Raw genomic sequence first — 13,769 nt, forward strand, 5'->3', positions numbered from 1 at the left:
TCAAGATTTGCTGCTACCCTTAATTTCAACAACATAAATTCTATTGGTAGTATGGCATCAAGACCATATACAAGGTTAAAGGGTGTAGCATTTGAAAGTTTTTTGAATGAAACTCGATAAGCCCTAAGAGTAGCATGGAATTTCATTTCCCACTCTGTCCTTCCTGAACTAACCACTTTAGTCATCACCGAGAGCTAAGAATTTTATTCGTATGCTCAGCTTGTCCGTTTGCTTGTGGGTGATAGGGAGCTGATTTGTTATGGATGATCATAAACTCATTAAGCAAATACTTGATTACCTTATTGAGGAAATGAGTTCCCCAATCAATGAAAATTTCTATTGGCAGTCCCTATCTCAAAAATACATACTCATAGAAGAATGCAGCGGTGGTTCTGGCATCATTCTTTTGAGTTTCTTTAGCCTCAGCCCACTTGGTCAAATAGTCCGTAGATACAATGATATATTGAGCTTGGGTTCTATAAACAGGTGGATGTATTGGCCCAACAAAATTTATACCCCATTTTGCGAAAGCTCTAGTCTCCATCATTGGTCTTAAGGGCATGCTATCTACATGTGTTGGCATTTTTGCTTGTTGACAAGCATCACACCTTCGAACATATTCTTTGGCATCTGCAAAAAGTGTTGGCCACCATATGCCTGCCATCAAGATTGCCCTTGTGGTGGTATCACTAGAAAAGTGACCTCCAGCTAATCCAGCACGTGCTTGTTCTATAATCGGAATATACTCGTCTTCATTCGCACAAAGATGCAAATGTTGATCTTTACCTCTTCGATAGATTGGTTCCCAATAAGAGCATTGTCTCTTGCTTCAGTTTCGATTGCTCTCTGATGGCGTTTACTCATATCCTTAGGAAATTTTTGGCGTGATAAGTAAGTAAACAAATAGTTACTCCACTTAGGAACAAGTGACATTTGAAACAATGTTACATTGAGGTATGGGTGTTTGTTTTTGACATTGAGGACAATCCTTTACAAAAGATCGAACATCAATCCTCATAGTCGGCCAAAATACTCCAAGTCTCAAGATTCATTGCATAGTTTGGTCTTCTGCAAAGTGAAGTCCTACTATGGTAACATGTGATTGACTTTGGTACTATTCTTTTTCTTCAGGATTAATGCATAAGAGCAATATCCCATCTCGATTTTTTTTGTATAGCCTACCAGCTAGTAATTGGTACATAGCCAATTGCTCGATTAATCCGATCGTAATAGGAAGTGGTATTTGTGAATCCACTTGAGCTATTGTCATCAATGACACAATGTTTTCAGACTATTGAGGTATCATTTCTACGGAGAAAAAATAGGCATCTGGTAGATCATCGTCTACCCCTTTAGGTGATTCTCCTTAAACAATCCTTGACAAATGATCTACTCGTCATGTGTAGTGTCCTTTTTTACAACCACAATGAAATTAGATTCCAAAAGAATGATAACCATCTCACTATTCTTCCTGTGTTGCATGGCTTGTTGACCATGTACAACAAAGCTTGGTGGACTACAATGAACACAAACTTGTTGGCTAATAGGTAATGTCTATACTTTTTAGCGGCATATATTATTTCTAATCCTTCCCTTTCGGTGATGGTGTAATTGTTTTCCGCCATGTTCAACTGTCGGCTAGCATAAGAAATAGGAAAGTCAATTTTTCCGTCTCCTGGTTGAGCTAGTGTCATAATAATCTATATCTAATTCTCCTAAATGATTTTCTCATATTAAACTGATCATTTAATGTGGGGAAGTGCCAGGGGAGAAAAAGCTAGAATATTGGTTAAGCTAGCAGACCGGCCACAGTAGAGATCCAAAGGGGGGGCCATCTGCAAAAGAGCCATGTGCAACAATGGGCTAAAAAGACCCTAAGGTTCAGCCCATTAAGACTTCCAAAATGCTAAGGTTCCAAAATTCAAAGGTTGTGTCCAAAGGTCAACCCTAGGGAAATTGGATGCTTTGTGTGTGACCAAAAAGTCTTTTCAAATCCCTACATAAGAGGGGGCGAGCCTTGGGAGTAGGGGATGAGAGAGAAAGTCACACACTCACACAGGCTCCCTTTACACAAAGGGAATTAGGGACACATGTCAGCTCCCTAGCCCAGATGCCCACAAGGTGTGCCCAATTCCTATTGGATGGCCTTGGAGGTGGACCAATGAGATTTAGGCTAGAGTAAATCTAGTTTAATTAATTTAACAACACTTAATAAAAGAACCAATGAGAATTAAGTCCTCTAGAAGACTATTGGACAGTCTCCCAAGGGGTCCAATGAGCATTCAACAGCCCAATGGCTTGCCTGATTCCTATTGGCCAGGAGGAAAAGGGGTCCAATGAGAGTTTATTTTAATTATTAAATTACCTAAAGCTCTCACAAAAGGGGAAAGGTGGACACATGTCAATAGGCTATCACTTATGCTGCTTAATAATCATTGGCTTGACTTGGGGAGGGCCAATGTGGAGATAGCAAGAGCAAATAGCAAGAGGGCTCGCCCAAGAGAGAGAGAGGGGGCTGATTTTTGCAAGGCATTATCACACACACACACACACTCTCACATAGCCTATGTGAGAAGTAAAGAAGACTATCTCTTCCCAAGCTTTAATGGAGAGCTCATCACCTACTCCAAGCTTGTGAGATAGAAGCCTACATCGACACACTCTTGGCATGTGGATGCAAATCCAACCAAGATCCAAGCTTCAATGCATGCTCATCTCCTCTACCATGCTAATTACTAAGCTAAGCTATGCTAATATGAGTGATTATGTGAGGAGATGTACATCTTTCTTGTAAGATACTCCTTCTTCCTCTCAATCTACTCTCATACCCTACTAGCTCTCACCATCTTTGAAGGTGTGTGAGGTCTTGGGTTGTGTTTGCTAAGTGTTTTTCTTGGTGCATTAAGCTTTCATCTTCATTGCACTAGCTAGTCTTGAAGGAACACAAATAATTGTATTGTACAATGTCTTTCTTGATGGGAGAAACCATAATACAAAGCCTTTTGGAGGGGGGACCAGCTCCAGGCAAATCCGGTCCTCAACTGTTGTCAATTGCTTAATTTATCTCTCTTTTGAAAGTATTGTTCATGCTATCTAACTAGGTGTTATGCTTTTTGTTGCTCTGTCCACCCAAGCACTCTTGTAATTCTCATTAGGAATCTATTCTAATGAAATGCCCACTATGTTCATGCTAATTTCCGCTACACACAAGTTTTTAGGCCATTAAATGTTACATTGGTATCAGAGCACAAGTTTTCTCTTTTCTTGCCCAAGAAGGAAGGTCTTCAAGCTAGCTATAAATGGTTGGTATTATTAATTGCCTGTGAATAAGTAGAATAGGGATTTTTTAGCCTTGCAGTGCGCCTACCTTTGTGCAGTTAACAGGGCATCACCGTTGAGAGCTATGGTCTTAATAGTGGATTCCTATGGGGCTTGCCTACGGCTTAACCACTATTGAGCTATTAGAGGCTTGACAGGAGCTGGTGCTGTTTTGGTTTTGAACGATCCTCTCTTCTATTCCTTGCAATTAATGGTATTCGAGCCGCGGGTATAGTAGCTTGAGTGCTTTTTCTAAAGGGGTAAAGAGGAGTAGCAAATAGGGCTTGAAGTGCCAAAGTACACCTAAAAAGTTTACACCTAAAAGTTGTTAGAATGGCTGACAATAGTAAAGAGAGTGAAATTAATGTTGATAACTTTGATTTTGCTCATGAGCAAGCTGCTAATGATGCTTCAATGCTTGTTAACTATCTTGTTTCTAGGCTTCAACAAGCCATAGGCAATCCATCTCTCCAAAGTGAAGTGCAACAGCAGCTCCGTGCTCACGGTATTCTCCTAGCTCATCACCATGACGAGAGAACACCTAGGAAGCCTTCTTGTGAGACTACCAAAAGAGGTCTCTCTCCGATTCGGGAAGAAGAAGAGAATCCATAGGAAGGGTCAAGAATTTACTTCTTGATGATGCATCTCCTTCCCAAAGGAGAACTCAAGAGCCTCCACCGAAGGAACGAGAAATAAGTGAGTCTCTCGCCACCTCGGCGGAGATGGCTCCACGAAGACGGCCGGCTAAACGCTCTCCATCACCACCAAAGCGGAGAAGACCATCACACTCTTCTCCACGCCATAATTCAAAGAGGGATGATAAAAAGCAAGAGAAGAAAAAGGCAAGAAAGAGGACACCCTCTTCTCCATCTTCTTCATCCTCTTCCTCTTATGAAAGTGATGGTGAAGACAACGAAGATCAAGACAAGAAAAAGGCGAGAAAGAGGTCACCCTCTTCTCCACCTTCTTCAAATTCTTCACCTTCTGAAGAAAGTGATGGTGCAACCTTTGAACCATCAAAAAGAAGAGGCCTTAGGAAATCCTATGCCACATGGAAGAGGTCATCCAAGTTGAAGAAATTCAAAGAGGGAGGGAAGAGCATCTCTTTCCTTACCTATGATGGTACCTTTGGTGCTACGGACAAAGTCGTGGCTTTTATCCAGCAATTCGATGCGGCGTTTGGAGATGAGGGCTTCACGGAGTCCTCTAAGCTATGCCATGTAGCTATGCACTTTCAAAAGTCTGCCAGGCAATGGTGGTCTAGCCTACGAGCCAACGGTGAATCTCCACGAACATGGAAAGGTTTAAGAGCTTCCATTATGAAGCAATTTTTGTCCACCGATGCCAAAGACAAAGTACTCACCGAATGGCGAAGCTTAAAGCTCTCTCCCTATGAATCCATCCACAAATATGTAGACAAGTTTTGGGACCTACAACTCAAAGCCACTGTCTTCAAAAAGTTGGATTTTGGAGAGCAAAACCAACAATTTTGTGCGGGCTTAACCGAAGAAATGGCGGAGTATGTCAACTCCCAAACGCCACGTACCATATCGGCGGTAATACACCATACTATGGTGGCCTCTCGAATCAATTTCCAAACGGGGGCTAAAAGAAATAATAAGCCCACGGAAAACAAGGGTTCCAATGAGCCTAAGGGGAAGGAAAATATCCAAAAGTCTCCTAAGGGAAACTCCAACAAAGCTAAAGAGAAGGGAGTTTACAAAGGTAATAACAAACTCTCTCCTGAAGAGCTTGAGTGTTATCGCAAGGATAACCGGTGTTTCAAGTGCGGCGAACAAGGTCATGCGTACCACACTTGTCCCCAAAAGAACAACTGCCAAGATCCTCCTAGAGCTACCTTCGTTGAAATCCAAGACGAGGAGACTCACCAAACTCACCACAAAGGATCTCCTCTATGCCATGCTTGCGGAAAGGTAAGAGAACATGATGCTTTTATTCTCTTTGACCTTGGTTCTACTCACAATTTTATATTTATAGAGTTGGCCACTAAGCTAGGCATACAATCCTACGAGATGGGAGATGTCCTACTTGCAGACAGTGCCTTCAAGGGGCAAGAAGCTTCAGTCAGTCCCTTAATCGGTAAATTGAGGCTTCATGTCCAAGGCTATGTGGACAAAGAGGACTTCTTTATCTCTCCTCTCAAGCATGAGGATGTAATCCTAGGGGCACCATGGTTTGACCGCCTGGCTGTGCCGATGTTAAATTTCCTGAAAGGAGAATCTCCTTTAAATTCAGGGAAAAAGACATGTATATAGATGCTAAGGAAATGGGTAACACTATTCCCATTGTACATACACCAGCTTTCAACAAGTCAATAAAGAGCTCTATTTCCGTGTACATGATTTTTGTTAAAGATTCTCAAAATGAACCTAATGCTTCAGCAAAAGAAAATAAAAGCAACCAAAAGGAATTAGAGTTATCCAATTTTCTCAAGGGGTTTCAAGATGTTTTTATTAACGACATCCCTTGTGAGATACCTCCTAAACAAGGTAATGATGACCATGCAATTGAACTTCTTCCAGGAAGTTCACCGCCTAACAAACCTCCTTATAGAGTTTCTCAAGCTCAACAAGAGGAGATTATGTGGCAAGTGCATGAGTTAGTTGAGAAGGGCATGGTTAGGCCTAGCTCATCTCCATTTTGCTCACCTGTGCTATTAGTGCAAAAGAAAGACGGCACATATCGTATGTGTGTCGACTATAGAGCACTAAATAAGATCACTATCAAGAATAGGTTTCCCGTTCCACGGGTAGAAGACCTATTTGATAAGCTACAAGGATCGACCTACTTCAATAGGATTGACCTAAAAATTGGCTATCATCAAATAAGGATAGTTGATCAGGACATTGTGATCAAAGGCTCAACCCTGTTGAGCAAGCTCTAGGCATATACGAAAAGGAACTCCTTGCAGTTATACATGCCTTAGACTCATGGAAGCACTATTTATTGGGGACTCCTTTCATTCTGCGAACGGATCACCAAAGTCTTAAGTACTTCATGACGCAGACCAATCTCTCCGACAAACAAATGAGGTGGGAAAATTTCCTTTCGCAATTTCATTTTCATATTGCTCACATTGCTGGCAAGCATAATCAAGTAGCTGATGCACTCTCAAGACGGCCGAGTCCATCATTCTCTTAACTCCTCAATTATTATGCTTAATCATAGCTATATTTCTTAATAGCTGCTCTCTAATTCTCCATATCATTATTCTATTACATAATCATCATCCAATAGTTAATTATGCAAGCCATCAATCTCTCCTAATCATAGATTAATGCATGATTAATAAGAAGAAATCTCCCGCTAGTCAGCATAGTAATTAATTGTCAAGCCGGTAATGATGTGGATTTGGTCAATTTCATTCTATTACCACACAATATTGGAGTAACTAAGTTGGATTCAATTTATTCATAGATTAGGATGTAATTAAGAAAATTAATCTGTCATTAATCCACTAGGAAGGGAATATCCTCTTACCTATGTATATGATGATTCTACATTTCTCTACTTACTCTAGGAAGGTGATTGAGTATGTTTAATTCACCTCTCTAGTAATTTAATTACTAAAAATCTGAAATTCTTAATTACCTAGGCTAAGTATTTAAATTTTAGAGCCAGTTCCCATAGAACAAGTAAGGTGTTATCCCTAAAATTGGTATGTCTTAAAGAAAATCTAACCCCTCGTACAAGAGGGATTGTTCAGTGATTCTAATCTGTCATCTTGATTATTATGGCACTCTCGGACATTAGTTCTTTTCTCCAAGTTGTCAATTAATTAGTGAGTATAAAATGGCCCCGGTAAAGAGAACTCGCTTCGTTGGTACCCACGACGGCGAGGCGGGAATAAGAAACGTGAATGGGAAAAGGAAAAGCTCCCATGGACGACCAAGTACCGGCCATCTCACGGTCCATTGACGAGGAAGTGGAGAAGGTAGGTCACATTTTCATTCAAGTTGTTTAATTTAACATTGCTTAGGGCCTCTACCCATGAGTTGCTTTCTATGCGGTGGGAACCCACGTCTTGCTTTCTATACAGTGGGAATGTCCATGTCGTGTTGTCTATGCGATCGACATACCTAGTTGTATGGGCAGCTAGGCGACAACAGGAGGACTAAACTCTCGCCAGAGGGGGGATGTTGTACCTCCAAAACATTGGAATTTTAATGAATAAGTTTGATTAGAAGTTTTACTAGAATTACTGTCTTGGTGCCGCTTTGCAATATTGATTGAAGGGCTGTCTTAACGAACCTTGTGATTCAGAATCTAATCAAGGAACTTTTATGTTGAACAACCATTGTGGTAGTAATTAGGATGCACAAGGAAGTGTGAGTGTGGGATGGAAAGTGGGGGATTAACTGAGGTTGTGAATGCCTATGAGAAGGGTGGTCCCGATTGGTCGGTAACTCTCCGTCCCCATAATGTTTAAATTGACACTAGTATTACTCATTGTCCCTAGAGTTGCGAAGTCTCAAGTGTATGTGCCTCTGAAACATGGGGAAAAAGGCACTCGGAATTTCTCTCCTCTTGGAAGGTGGGTCTTAGGATCGCTAGATAAGTTAAACATGCTTCCCCTGCGAGGTGGAGCTAGATCTCGTTGCTGGTAGGCTTGAACTCGACTCACTTTGTGATGAGAGATTGTCTGCGAGATGAACCCTCGACCACTTTGTTTGCTTCCGCTATAGATCTAGTGGCCACCAGGTTTACCATCAGATCCACCGTTTGAGACGGCGGGGTGGGGACCTCACACCTGGTATCAGAGCCAAGGTTAGGTTAGACTGAGAAATAAAGTCGTATTGTTTAAATATTTAAAGGAACTAAGGGTATATAGGTATCTGATCCGAATTCCTTGCATTGGTTTTGCAGGAAGACCCCGTGCTAGAATATAGAAAGTTCCATGTGTTTGAGCTTATTTACGAACAAGCTCGACGATCCCCAGTTTACCAATTCAGGCGAGATGTCATGGAGATGTTTCTAAAGGCTCATACACCGCACTCCACTCGCATCGATCAAGGATGGGGGCTTGACTGGACACTTGCAGGAGGGGTTTACTATATCAACGCTCGAAAGCTAGGATGCATGGCTACCGATTTGAAGAAGATACGTTGGGGAGAAGAATTGAGGGTGTTGCAGATATTCTACTTGCTACCTACACGAATGGACCTGACTGTCTCTGACAACACCAATCAAACCCTCAACGAGTGGCTTTTGGAGAAGGTCACCAATGTAATCCCAACAAACATAGTTAGAACTTTTGGAGTACGTGGAAGGATGAATAGAGGGCAAGGGCATGAAGCTACCGCTAGAGTGAATGCCGCAGTGGTACAACCAACTGTAGGTGATGAAGTAGTGGAGAGAGCAACCTTGCATGCTGCAATTGATAACCCCAATGGTTGCGAGCAATACGAAGTCATTCATACGCCACGACCTCTCAGAGGTGAACAAGTTAACTTCCTTATAGATTGTGGTAGCACTCTTTCATTTCTTTCACCCAGATGCATGAGGAAGCTAAAGCTAGACAAGTATCCAACAAGCAAGCTAGTTGTAGAGTTAGCAAACGGCAAGGAAGTAGTATTCAACACTCTGCAAGAAAAATTGACTTTGATTTAGGGGGACACCCAACCTCTGCCCAATTTCGAACCCTACTCTTAGGATTCTTTGATGGGATACTAGGGATGGACTGGTTAAAGCAAAATAAGGCCCACATCCATTGTGCACAAGGGAACTTTACCTTTACAGATAACTTGGGTAATGAAGTCTTAATCCAGGGGGGAAATGGGAGACCTAGGGCTACTCTAGTTAAGGCCAGCAAACTTTTGAAGGGATTGAGAAAGGGGCAGCAAATTTAGGCAATAAAGTTCAACAAGGTGGACCAATCAGATACCTCACTTTGACCAAATTGGTTGAGGGAGTATGATGATGTATTCCCTGAAGACCTCACCAATCTTCCTCCACATAGAGAGGTAGATCATGAGATTGAGACTATCCCTGGATGTGAACCTATCTCAAAAAGACCTTATAAAATGTCACTTCTAGAGGCCATCGAACTCAAGGAACAACTAAGGCAACTCATTGAGCAAGGATTCATTCGACCCAGTACTTCTCCTTGGGGTGCACCAGTTCTTTTTCAGAAGAAGAAGGATGGAACCTTAAGGCGATGCATAGATTACTGTGGACTGAACCAGATAACTGTCAAAAATAAGTATCCAATTCCAAGCATTGACAAACTCTTGGACAGGCTCCACGGTGCCAAAATGTTTACAAAGATTGATCTAATGTCAGTACCATATCAGGATCAAGGAATCAGATATTCCAAAGACAGCTTTCAAGACTAGGTATGGACCCTACGAATTCACAGTAATGTCTTTTGGTCTAACAAATGCTCCTGCAAGCTTCAATCGACTTATGTAGGATATTTTCAGACCTTATCTGGATGATTTTGTCCTGATTTTCTTTGATGACATTTTGATCTATTCTAAGAACGAGGCAGATCATGAAGAACATGTTTGTAAAGTATGATCTTTTTTGAGAACACCAACTTTACGCTAAAGCGAGCAAGTGTACCTTCTGCTCACCTAAGGTCATTATCTTGGATTTGTCATATCGGCCGAAGGGATTTCAATGGACCCAGATAAAGTCAAGGATATCATTGATTTGCCTCAACCATCTACCGTCAGCGAAGTAAGAGGATTTCTTGGGATAACGGGATGGTACAGGATTTTTGTCAATGACTATGCACGTATTGCTGCGCCTTTAACGGAACTCCTGAAGAAAGGAATGATGACTATTGCTGCGCCTTTAACGGAACTCCTGAAGAGAGGAATGATGATCAAATGGAAGACCGAGCATGAGTTTAGTTTTGCTAAGCTAAAAGATTTCTTGGTCTCGGCTCCTATCTTAAAGCTTCTCGTTTTCAGTAAAGAATTTGAAGTAGCGACCGATGCTAGCAAGTTTTCCTTAGGTGGAGTTCTTACTCAAGAAGGAAGACCGGTGGCGTATACTTCACGAAAGTTGAGGGATCATGAGAAGAATTATCCTACTCATGATTTGGAACTATTAGCGGTTATTCATGCGCTGAAGTTATGGAGACATTATCTTCTCGGGCGCAAGTTGCAGCTAGTAACAGACCACAAGAGCTTAAAATGGATTTTTACTCAACCTGTTCTCAATATGCGACAACGGTGATGGATAGAGCTTTTACAAGAATATGACCTTGACATAAAGTATAGACCAGGGAAGAAAAATGCAGTTGTAGATGGACTTAGCCGAAAATCTTTTCTCGGAGCTATCTCTATTCCAAATAACCCTATCTGGGATAAAATCAAAGAAGCATCTTTGGTAGATCTAGAGTACCAATGTATAGCATCAATAGTCTAGAAAAATAAGATGCCTGAAGCTAAGGATTACTCTCTTATGGAAGGGTGTCTTTACTACAGACATAGACTCTGTGTACCCACAGACCCAGCTCTAAAGAAGGCTATTCTGTATGAAGCACACGATAGCCCTACATCTGGACATCCAGGCTATGCTAAGACTCTTCATACTGTCAGGAGGAGTTATTTTTGGTCTTGAATGAAAGGAGACATACTTCGCTATGTGAGGCAATGTCTTTCTTGTCAACGGATAAAAGATGAAAGGATCAAGTTACCAGGGCAACTTCAACCTCTTGACATACCCCAGATGTCACGTGACATATCCCAACCCTATGTGTCCGTGGGCAAGCTACACCACAGCAGGGTTCAGTCAGTTTATTCAAGTCTAGATTAGCAGTGATCTGGCACTTTTGTGAGTCTATTCGTAGACCGTACATGCCCAATCACTTAGCATAGATGCATATCCGCCGGTTTCACACAGCATGATCATCTGAATTTCCATCAGAATCCATTAGCATCAGTTAGGGAAATTTTCCAGTGTTTAGCCTATATTTCCTATTTATTGGTATTTTCACTTATTATTTTTAAGTGACTTTCCAACAAAAATAGGTAGGCCAAATTTTCTAAGTTAATCTATAAGAAAACCCAAGTTAGCACTTTCTGGCAGAAGAGGCAGCAAGAGCTTCCCGCTCAACAGGCAACTTCTCAGCAGTACCCTCCCTCAGCATCAGATACATCGCCATCACCACCCCTCCCTTGGCGTTTTTCATAGGATCAGTCTCGTCTTGAAGCTCCCCCCTTCTGGCGACAGTTCCCCTTGAACATCAGCCCTATCCTCGATGTTTTCCCATGACAGAATCACCTCAGCCTTCAACATTTTTGTCATAGCCTTGCAGCGTTTTACTAACGCTAGGCCTTTGCATCAGATTAGCCGATTTCAGCCCTTCCAGAGCAGCGTTATTCAATAGGTGTTCCTCAGCTTGGGCATCGTTTTCAGCAGGTGCAATTCAGTATAAAAACGTAGCTTAGCAGACATAGCACTTCAGCGTTTTTGTCTCTAGCATGACCCCCGACACAAACAATCATTTTCAGCCAGTAAAGCAACAAGAAAAATAGTCATTTTCAGCCTCGAAAAAGCCACCGAATTCAGCCCATAGAAGATCACAGTTTCCAGCCGTGAAGTCTTCGTCGTCGTCGTCGTCATCGGCATAGCCCCATTGCATCAGTCCATTGCATACGCATTGTAGACCTTTGTGCAATCAAAGTTAGACCACTCTCGCCGACGATAGTGGGGCCTTCGGAGGAGGGTTTTACAACCTCTCGGTGTCGTATCTCTTCTCTCTCCTTCTCTAAGTCTCATTCACTTGCACACACAATATCCACTCACTTTATTCGTGACCACAACACTCTACAAGACGGAAAGATCTCTCTTTACCTAAAGAACTAAACGGAACCTTGAGCAATAAAGATCACTAATCTTGAGAAAATACAACATTCATTCCGCTACACCTAACACTGGATGAAATGGGAATACATCAGTATGGACGTTGTTAGAGGATTACCTTCTACAAGAGCTTATGACTCTGTTTTTGTGGTTGTTGATATGCTCACAAAAGTGGCTTATCTAATACCTATAAAGACAACCTTTACTGCTTTCAATATTAGCCGGGTATTCATTAAGGAGATTTTTAGGTTACATGGTTTACCCAAGCGTATGGTCAGTGATAGAGATACCAAGTTTACATCAAAATTTTGGACTTCGCTTTTCCAATCTATTGGGTCACAATTAACCTTCAGTACAACGTATCATCCGCAGACAGATGGGCAGACTGAAAGAGTTAATCAAGTTATTGAGGACATTCTCAGGGTCTATTGTTCGCAAGAGCCAAAGAAGTGGTTACAATATCTTCCTTTGGTAGAATATGCTTATAATTCTTCCGAACACAGAAGCATTGGAATGTCACCCTTTAAAGCTCTTTATGGACAGGACTGTTTAGCACCATTGAACTTCTCGAATCCAACCATCAGGATAGAAGCCTCTAGGAAGATGTTAGAAGATATGGAAGCTTAGACTAGAGCTTTTCGCCAAGACATTCGGGCAGCTCAGGATAGAAAAAAGCACCTTGCAGATAAAAACCGTTCGGAAAGAACTTTCAAAGAAGGAGAAAGGTTTTTCTGCGAGTCCGACCGAAGAAAATCAACTTATCACTAGGCATATACAACTTATCACGAGGAAGATACAAGAAGCTAAGCCCAAGGTATTGTGGACCATTCAAGATCGTTAAGGTTGTGAGTGACCAGGCCTACAAGCTAAAGTTACCTACAAACTTGAAGGTTCATGATGTATTCCACGTCAGTTTACTCAAACCCTACATCCCTAATCCTGATCAACTCTTGGATTCAAATCAGATAGTCATGCCAGCACAAGGAGTTCTCGAGCTCCAACTGGACTATGTACTCGAAACAAGGGAAAGGAAGTTACACAACAGAACAATCACGTAGCATCTAGTAAAGTGGAAGGATTACCCAGAAGAAGATGCAACTTGGGAGGACGAACCAACGCTCATAAAAGATTACCCAAGCACATTCTTGAAATGAGGACATCTCAAATTCTTCACGTTGGGGAGGTTGTAAAGTCTCTGACCCCGAACAGAAAGAGCACCATTGTACCATGGAATGAACATAATGAAAAAAGTTACTATTTTTGGTAGTTTTTCAAATTCTGACAGTGCCATGATGTTTAGAATGTTCTAAAGCTTCAAAATGTGAATTGAAATAATTTTTGTGAAAATTTTTCAAAAATGATAAGTTTTTGGTCACCCGATCCGTTTAGTTTTGACCGTCTCGAAAAACTACACCCGTACCCCGAATTTGAAAAAAATACATTTTCGGACCTCGAGGGTTGCTAAATATGGCAGGTATTCGGACAGATACACCTTAGTTAGAACTTAGTATAGCAATTTACTACATTAAAATCCGACTCGTATGGCCCGTTTTAGCCTAAAACCAAAATTTCCTAAGGTTGTGCGTGGAGGCACCGGGGGTCGAGGCTGTGTG

Source organism: Adiantum capillus-veneris, chromosome 2 (genome assembly GCF_014529385.1).
Source record: "Adiantum capillus-veneris isolate H3 chromosome 2, ASM1452938v2, whole genome shotgun sequence".
Lineage (NCBI taxonomy): Eukaryota > Viridiplantae > Streptophyta > Polypodiopsida > Polypodiales > Pteridaceae > Adiantum > Adiantum capillus-veneris.